Source organism: Dama dama, chromosome 30 (assembly GCF_033118175.1).
Source record: "Dama dama isolate Ldn47 chromosome 30, ASM3311817v1, whole genome shotgun sequence".
Classification (NCBI taxonomy): Eukaryota; Metazoa; Chordata; class Mammalia; order Artiodactyla; family Cervidae; genus Dama; species Dama dama.
In genome coordinates this window covers 36,379,180-36,388,314 of record NC_083710.1, presented here as the reverse complement: position 1 = coordinate 36,388,314, position 9,135 = coordinate 36,379,180, and the positions used below count along the sequence as shown (strand labels likewise).

Sequence of the window (9,135 nt, the reverse complement as noted above, 5' to 3'; positions counted from 1 at the left end):
GAGTGGCTCTGGCAAGCGCCTGCGGTTCCCCACTCATTCGTTTTGTAAGTTGTTCCCACTTGGCTTTGAAAACCCAAGAATGCAGGCAAGTTAATTACCATTTGGCATCAGTCAGCTCAGACTCACAGAAGTCCTCGTTCTACATATTTATTAAGAAATCCATCGACCTGCATTTTTCTAGACAGAGCAATTTCAGACACTTCCTGTCTCCAAGAAGTCATTGCTAATATCGAATTCCAGTAGTATGTGAAACTGTGGCTGGCAGCCAGTAAAAGATGCTCTAAACCCCAGTCCTCCCTTGATAGCCGAGCAATTTGTGAGCAGCCTAAAAGGCAGCGGATTCATTGAGCCCAGGGGGCTAAGTGTTCCTCTTCTCGTGAGGATGGACGGCCCCAGAGGAGCCACTTCTGGATGCGGAGTCACTCACATTCATTTGCCCGGTGTTCGCAACGGAACATCATTCTTCCAGAGGACCATAAGCACACCTGAAGTGACAAGGGGAAATGCTGGATGGCAGATGGTGTTTCTAGACCGGAGCCCAGCAGGTTGAGGGGGCTGAGAGGCTGGGGGCACCCCTGCCTGGTGCTGGCCGGACCTCAGGTCCTCGGAGCTGAGAGCCCGTCTACCGCCCGGTGTGGCCTCGCCGTAATGTGGAGCCAGGCATCTTGTCCTTCCTCTCTGTGCGGATTTAATGCCATGTCTCTCGAATGCAACCAGAACCGCCAAAGCAGGGAGCCTTGGGGATAGAAAGTGGCTCGAGCTGTAAATAGCAACAGAATGCAACCCTGGGCTTTCTGTTGATGGGCCCTTCCCGTCTGGGGAAGGAGCCCTCCCGGCAGGAACTACATTGCCAGTCTTTCAGCAGCCCCCGACGGTGGTCCATGAAGAGGCGTGGACATGACAGTGCTGTTATTATGAGGAGATGAGACGGACTGACTGTGGGGATCAGGAAGCCCGCTTTAAGAACAGCCTGAGAGGCTGGGTGGTGATGGCCCCTGGAATGAAGGCCCCTGTGCAAGTAACAGTGGGTGTCCCAGCTCCAAGACAACAGCACCAGCACATTGTGTCCCATCGATGACCACCCCAACCCCGAGGGCCTGAGTGATGATGTCCCCAGGGCGACACGGGGTGTGAGAGGAGGGCGGGGCCCGGTCCGCCCGTTACCGTCTGCACCGCGGCATTTCCCAGCCTTGCCCTGAACGCCCAGCCCTGCCCTCTCGGAGCTCAGGCAACCAGCACTGGCTTTAAGTGTCTGTCTTAGTCTATTTGGGCGACTGTAACAGAAACACTGGGTGACTTAAAAACACAGATATTGATTTCTCGCAGTCTGGAGGCCGAGAAGCCCACAGTCTAGGCGCCAGAGGATCTGGTGTCTCGCGAACCTCTCTGTTCCTCAGGTCACAGGTGATCACTTCCCCCCCACCCCTGGGACCCCACCTCCCTGGGGCCTCTTTTGTAAGGACACTAATCCTGTCTGTGAGTGCTCCCCCATCCTGACCTCACCGCCTCCCAAGTTGGGACCTGGCATAAGAATTTTTGGTACCTTGGCCTCTCCGATGCTCTGCAGGAGACAATTAGGCACCACCCCCCCCCGCCCCCCTGCCTCCATCCCCCACCCCAGGCTGGCTCCTTCTCCTTTCTGCTTCCCGCCCACCCTTCTTTTCTCCTGAATCAAAGACAGAAAAGCAGAAGGCAGGGAGGCTTCCAGCGTCGCAGAGGCACTGTCATGGTCTGTAAGTCAGCAGGCAGACTGAAGTTTCTGGCTCCTGCAGGTCCCACGTCCAGCCCACCCTGCCTGTCTCTTTCAAACTGGGTGACCCATGCTGTTTCCTCTTGCCAAAGTAAATAACCTGCCAAAGGAAGCATGTCAAGGGCCCTAAGGGGGGTATTTTTGGAGGAGGGGGTGTCAGACACCCCTAGATAAAGGGCCAGACGGGCAGGAAAAACAGAGCCCATTTGTTGGAAACACTGCGTTTCCACCCTTAGAGGCACAGACGGTGTGACAGCTGGTCCCCAGCCTCCCTGACCCTGTTTTATTTCCACAGCCGGTAAGGGAAGGCGCTCCCAGGTAATTAAAACCATCCCTGGTGTTGGGACTGGAGGAATCAGCTTTCCTGCAGCCCAGCTTTTCTCCCCAGTGCTGGGGGGGGGGGGGGGGTGGAGGGGCTGAACTCTGGGAAGAAGGTGTGATTCAGGGCATGGGTGGCGAGGTCCCCAGGCCAGCGTGGGTCTGGAGGCAACCCTGGCTTTCATCGGTGATGCTGACACTCATGAAAATGGGCTTTTGATAATGAAGAGGAGGGAGGGCAAAATAGACCTCCCCCCTTCCTCTGCAACTTGATGCGAAATACAGATGATGGGCTTCTGGGATAAGAGAGAAAGGACCACATTCACCTTGTTCCATTTACTAGTCAGACAGGAGGGTGGACGGGCTTCCCCTGTGGCTCAGTGGTAAAGAATCCGCCTCCAAGTCAGGAGACACAGGTTTGATCCCTGGGAGGAGGAGATCCTTGGAGGAGGGCATGGCAACCCACTCCAGTATTCTTGCCTGGGAAAATTCTATGGACAGAGGAGCCCTGTGGGCTGCAGTCTATGGGGCCTCAAAGAGTTAGACATGGCTTAGCAACTAAGCAACAACAACAAGAGGGTGGGCAGGAATCTGCTCTGACTCGGGGCCAAGAAGCATGGCTCCTGGGTTCATTGAATTCTGCTTCATCATTAGCCTCCCTAAGAATATTTGCTTTAAAACTTTTAAAAAATAGTAATAGTTATGTTAGGACTTTCTTAGAAACGGGTAACTTGATTTTCTGGCAAAACAGCTTAGCCTGTTTGGTCCCTGATGAAAAGGTCAACATCTTCCCCACACCAGTGTGCAAGCTAGTCTGTCTCTGGGAATTTGCCAAAGTCAGTAATCCCAAATCCTGAAAAATCTACATTCAGGACTGTGCTTATGACAGAACTGCTTATTAGCGTGAAAAAACAGTTCAGTTCAGTCGCTCAGTCATGTCCGACTCTTTGCGACCCCATGGACTGCAGCATGCCGGGCCTCCCTGTCCATCACCAACTCCCGGAGTTTACCCAAACTCATGTCCATTTAGACGGTGATGCCATCCAACCATCTCATCCTCTGTCGTCCCCTTCTCCCACCTTCAATCTTTCCTAGCATCAGGGTCTTTTCAAATGAGTCAGCTCTTCACATCAGGTGGCCAAAGTATTGGAGTTTTACCTTCAACATCAGTCCTTCCAATAAATATTCAGGGTTGATTTCCTTTAGGATGGACTGGTTGGATATCCTTGCAGTCCAAATGACTCTCAAGAGTCTTCTCCAACACCACAGTTCATAAGCATCAATTCTTCAGTGCTCAGCTTTCTTTATAATCCAACTCTCACATCCATACATGACTACTGGAAAAACCATAGCCTTGACTAGACGGACCTTTTTGGCAAAGTAGTGTCTCTGCTTTTTAATATGTTTAATATAAACAGTAAACACTTTAAATAAGGACAGGGGAATGGTTATGCCAACCCTATAAACCCCCTGTTGGGAATATTATTCAACCATCACAAATGACAAGAAGATGCTGACTTCACAGAGAAAAACTCAGGATGTAAAACTGACAGTGTTTGTGTACTAGCTGGAGATAGGGAACACACCCACCATCAGCTTTGCTACATGAACAGTGATGGGGCCTTCCCTGGTGGCCCAGTGGTAGAATCCAGCTGCCAATAGAGGGGACATGGGTTCAGTCTCTGGTCTGGGAAGATCCCACATGCCACAGAGCAGCTAAGCCCGTGTGCCATAACTACTGAGCCCACTCACCCTGGAGCCCGTGCTCCTCAACGGGAAGCCACGGAATGAGAAGCCCGTGCACTGCAAAGAAGAGTCGCCCTTGCCAGCAACTAGAGAAAAGCCCTCAGGCACCAACAAAGACCCAGCACAGCCAGAAATAGAAAAATAAATACATTAAATTTAACTAAAAAAAAAAAAGACCTTAGAAAATATCAGTATGTACTTAAAAAACAAACAGTGATGGCAGGAGACTGGCAGAATGATGGATAATTTCTACATTTGTGGTTCCATAATTAAATTTTTATAGCAGAAAATACAAATGTGACTTTCCAAAGAAAAAATATTCCACTGACTCCCTGAGACAGTTTGTTCCTCCAGACCTGGGAGGCGGTCGCTGCTGCTGCTGCCAAGTCGCTCAGTCATGTCCGACTCTGTGCGACCCCATAGACGGCAGCCCACCAGGCTCCCCCATCCCTGGGATTCTCCAGGCAGGAACACTGGAGTGGGTTGCCATTTCCTCTCCAGTGCATGAAAGTGAAAAGTGAAAGTGAAGTCGCTCAGTCGTGTCCGACTCTTAGCGAACCCATGGACTGTAGCCTACCAGGCTCCTCCGTCCATGGGCTTTTCCAGGCAAGAGTACTGGAGTAGGGTGCCATTGCCTTCCCCATGGGAGGCGGCTACCTGACTTCAAAGAGAGCCACGAGTGGAGGACGCGGTACTGCAGAAACTCAGCGAGTCTCCCAGGAGTCCGCCCAGCGTGAAGTAGCTGCTGCCACGGCTGCTTCTTGTTAGGTGGTGCTAATCAAAGTGTGGTTTCAAGACCTCCTGCTGTTCTCTGAGCTGGTTGGTGGCATCAGAGTCCTCAACCAGAACTGCATGTTAAGACAACCAGGAGGTATCCAGGAGTCAGGAGTCAGGGCAGTGAGGGATGGGACAATCATGGGATGGGGCAGCTGAAGCTGGAGCTGGGGGAAGAGACAGCACGGCTGGCTGGTAGTCCTCCAATGTTTGGGAAACTGGAACCTTGTTTTGTTCTTAACATTGAATCTCTCCTCCCTGGAGAATTGATATCTTTATTCAGGAGTGACCGAGGAAAGGTCACTGTTATTTTTTGGGGGGCTGTGCTATGCCTTTGTGGTGGTGTGTGGGGTAGGAGTTGTGGTGTGTGGGCTTAGCTACCCCTCACGTGGGATCCTAGTTCCCCAACTAGGGATGGAACCTGCTTCCCCCACACTGGAAGGCTGATCCTTAACCACTAGAGTACCAGAGAAGTCCCCAAAGTCACTGTTCTTATCTGCTGCCCTGGTTCTGATGCTCTGCCGTCCATGTGCTGTTTCATATCCAGTGCCATCCTGGGGAGGGTGAGGCAGGGGGTGGGGGGCTAACTCCCTTCTATCATTGGGGACTTGCCAATCATAGACAGGATTCTTCCTTTGTGATTATTTAAATTCAGATATTAACTATGAAGTCCTCGTTGTTGTTTCAAGAGATACAGTTGATACCCTTTCTACTGTGCTACTGCACAGATCCAGGCTATGCTAGAATTTGTTATTCATTCTCTTATTCATTCGTGCCACAAATATTCTCATGAGTGCTCACCACATGTCAGTCTTGAGTAGGCACTGGAGCCCTACAGTCCCCTAAACAGACCACATCTTTGCCCTCAGTAAGCTTAAGTTCTAGTGAGACAGGAAGAATTAACGATTACCAGGTATGTGCATGTATTAACTTGTTCAACCCTCATTCCGCCCCTATTGGGTAAGTGCCACAAGTATCCGCAGTTCTGAGTTGAGGAAATGGAGGCACAGAAATGTTGAGCAACCCATCCCAATAGACAGAATGAGGGTCCTTGCTCTTACCCACGAGCTAGATTTGTCTCTGAGGGGTGAGCTTCTGGGGGCCCATGCTTCTCCTTCTCCTGCTTGGGAATGATTTTTCTCAGCCCACAGTGAGGGGAGAGTGTCAGAAGGATTGGGGTGTGGAAAGAATGACTTCAAAGTTGAGTACTATTAATGCTTGGAAACTGATTACACCTAAATGCCCATCTATGTCAAGTTATCACAGGGACTCAGCACCACAGCCCCAGGCTCCCTTGGGCCAACTCTGACAATATCAGTTATCTTTTTTCTTATTTAAAAAAAATTTTTTTTTTTAAGTGTGGCCCATTTTTAAAGTCTTTATTGAATCTGTTACAATATTGCTTCTGTTTTACATGTTGCGTTTTTGGCTATTAGGCATTGTAGGATCTTAGCTTCCCGACCAGGGGTCGCGCCCACACACCCTGCATTGGGAGGAGAAGTCTTAACCACTGGACCACAAGGGATGTCCTGTTACCTTTTTCGAGTTCACGAAAATAAAGGATTTCTTTTTGAGGAAAATATTTTCTTACATGGACCACAGTTAGGGGAATATTGTCTTAATTAACGGGTCTACATGCTTGGGTCAAGGGGTCAGCATGTGCTGAAAGTGCCCCTGCTGTAGACAAACCTAGAAAACATGGGCAGCTGCCTACAGAGGTTGGAAGGGATTCGAACACACCAACCAGGAATGCTGAATTTTCAGTGACGGTGTACATTTCATCATAGCCATTGGTACACTTACAAATTCAACTACTAAATTTTTAAGGTCATGAAGCTGGTAGGAAATGCTAGATGCCCTGTTAATATTATGTTGCCTACAAGCATTTTGATGGTTTTCTGATACACACCCAGTCTAAGGTTTCAGGAAAAATCCATAATGAGGAAGAATGATTTTTCCCTGGCTTCTGGTATCAAGCCAAGTGAGAAGGCATCCTATTTGGGGCACTCGTATAGAGCTATTTTTCTCTTAAGGATGATACACATTCCTTTGTTTTAAAAATTGATTATTTTTCATTAACCTCATATTTCTTCCAAGCCTACTATGTGTCAGGCATTTTTATGGGCACTGGGGATCAGAGATCAATTGTTGCTCAGTCTCTCAGTTGTGTCTGACTCTGCGACCCCATGAACTGCAGCACGCCAGGCTTACCTGTCCTTCACTGTCTCCCAGACTTTGCTCAAACTCACGTCCATTGAGTCGGTGATGCCATCCAACCATCTCATGCTCTGTCACCTCCTTCTCCTCCTGCCTTCAACCTTTCCCAGCATCAGGATATTTTCCAATGAATTGGCTCTTCGCATCAGTTGGCCAAAGTATTGGAGCTTCAGCATCAATAAGATCAATAAGGCAGACAAAACCCTTCATGGGGTCTACAAACTGGGGGTAAGGGGAAGAAGATGGCTGATAAGAAGACCATGAGTGAGTGCTTAATAGAGTGTTGGTGATAATAACCACTTTGGAGGAAAATAACAGGCTAGGACGGGAGAACGTGAAGGTGTAAAGGTGGTTTAGATGGGTCACCAGTGAGTGTCTGGGGAAGCGACACCCTGTAAGACCAGACTGCACAGGAACCAAGGCGGCATCCATGCAAGCAGTGTGACCCTGGGCATCTTAGAGCACCTCTCTTTTCTTGTCACTAAAATGGAGATACGAATAGTGTCCACAGAGTTTGAATTCTCTTCCTTCCCTAGTCTGCCAGGTTTTCTTACAAACGTACCATGTCCATATTTTCTGAACAGCTAGCAAATGGTGGACATGTGCCTTTCCAAGTAATTTTTCTGGTGTGTGACTGTGATTGTCACAAAAAGTATAGAAATTGGTTCACATTTTGATGCACATGTAATTCATCATATCTATGAATATATACAGGCTTCTTTTGAGATGATTATATATTTACATGACATTGCAGGAAGAGGACAGAGGCCTACGTACCCTTCAGCCAGCTTCCCCTGGTGATGGTCATTAGCCTACAATGCACTCACGGGGGCTGGGGCTGGGGAGGGTCGGGAATGTGGGGTGGGGGAATCTGTGAGCTGGTCATGATCTGAATTTGGGCCTGACCATGGTTCATGGTATGTGTCAGCCTTTTAAGTGGCAAACTGTACACATCAGCGTTGCCTCTTTTCCAGTTAAGTTCTATTTGACCATTTACTCAGGGTTAAAAGAGAGCATGAGAGTTCAGGCAGGAATGAAATCTTCTGCTGACTTTTTCTTCATTCCTTCATGAGGTCACTAAAATGACAATAAAGAAAAGTTTTGAAGTATAAATGCACAAGGAGAAGAAAATGGGAGCGTAGATGACAATATTTCAGGAAATATTTGAAAGATGAAATAAGAAGAAACCAGCTGAGCAGAGTGGGGAAGCATAAACACATCACTATGAACCTCCCTCCCTGGGAAGGAACTAAAAGAGGCAGGTGAGAAGTGAAAGACCCATAAAACAGTTACCTGGGGGGGACGGGGTGGGTGGGAGTGGAAGGAGCCACAGGTAAGACGTCTCCAAATATACAGCTTGTTACAAGTATTAGGAGTTTTTGATAACTGATTTTTTCTTTTTTTCTTTTTTTTGATTTTTTCTTTTTATAAACTGACTTACAAAATTGTATTCACTTCAGGTGTACAGCATAGTGATTCAGCATTCTGATAAATTATGCTCCGGCTAAAGTTATCACTTCCCTGTGCTGTACAGTCTCTCTATCACTGTCACCTACTTATTTTACACACAGTGGTTTGGACCGCTTCATCCCCAGTCCCTATTTGTTCCTCCCCACTTCCCTCTCCCCACTGGTAACCACTAGTTTGCTCTCTACCTCTGAGTCCAGTTTCTGCTTCCTTATAATTCCTTCCTTTCATCTTTTAGATTCCGGATATTAATGATACTAGAGTATTTGTCTTTCTCTGACTTATGTCACTAAACATAATACTCTGGAAAGAAAGAAGGTGAAGTCGCTGAGTCGTGTCTGACTCTTTGCGACCTCACGGACTGTGGCCCACCAGGCTCCTCCGTCCATGGAATGTGCCAGGCAAGAATACTGGAGTGGGTTGCCATTTTCTTCTCCAAAATATTTGACTGTCCCAGGTCTTAGTTGCAGCATATGAGATCTAGTTCCCTGTCCAGGGATCGAACCTGGGCCCCCTGCATTGGGAGTGCAGTGTCTTAGCCACTGGACCAGCAAGGAAGTCTCTTAATACTCTGGATGTCCATCCAAACAAGTGTGTGGATTCTGACACAGGGCAGTGGTCATTTACTCACAGCATGAAGGAGAGCGAGGGGGTGGGGGAGGGAGGCCAGCAGATGAAGGAGCAGGTGATTCCCGCTGAGGGTCCATCAGCCAGCTGGGTGGGGGCCGGGCTAAGAGCAGGGCCTGGGAATGTCGGGTGGAGAGGGGAGGTCTCTGGGACGCCCCCTGGAGTGGGGCGAGGTGACCCTGAGTGCCGGGGATGACGTGGGTGACCTGGTACCTTCTCCAGCCTCCTTCCCCACC

At 48.9% G+C, this 9,135-nt stretch overlaps 1 non-coding gene across 1 annotated transcript; it reads right to left on the bottom strand.

Annotated features, from left to right (window-relative positions):
• Positions 1 to 8,756: 8,756 nt before the first annotated feature.
• On the bottom strand, positions 8,757 to 8,829 carry TRNAG-CCC (transfer RNA glycine (anticodon CCC)). Its single transcript has one exon. It is a non-coding gene; the product is annotated as a tRNA-Gly (tRNA).
• Positions 8,830 to 9,135: the final 306 nt, after the last annotated feature.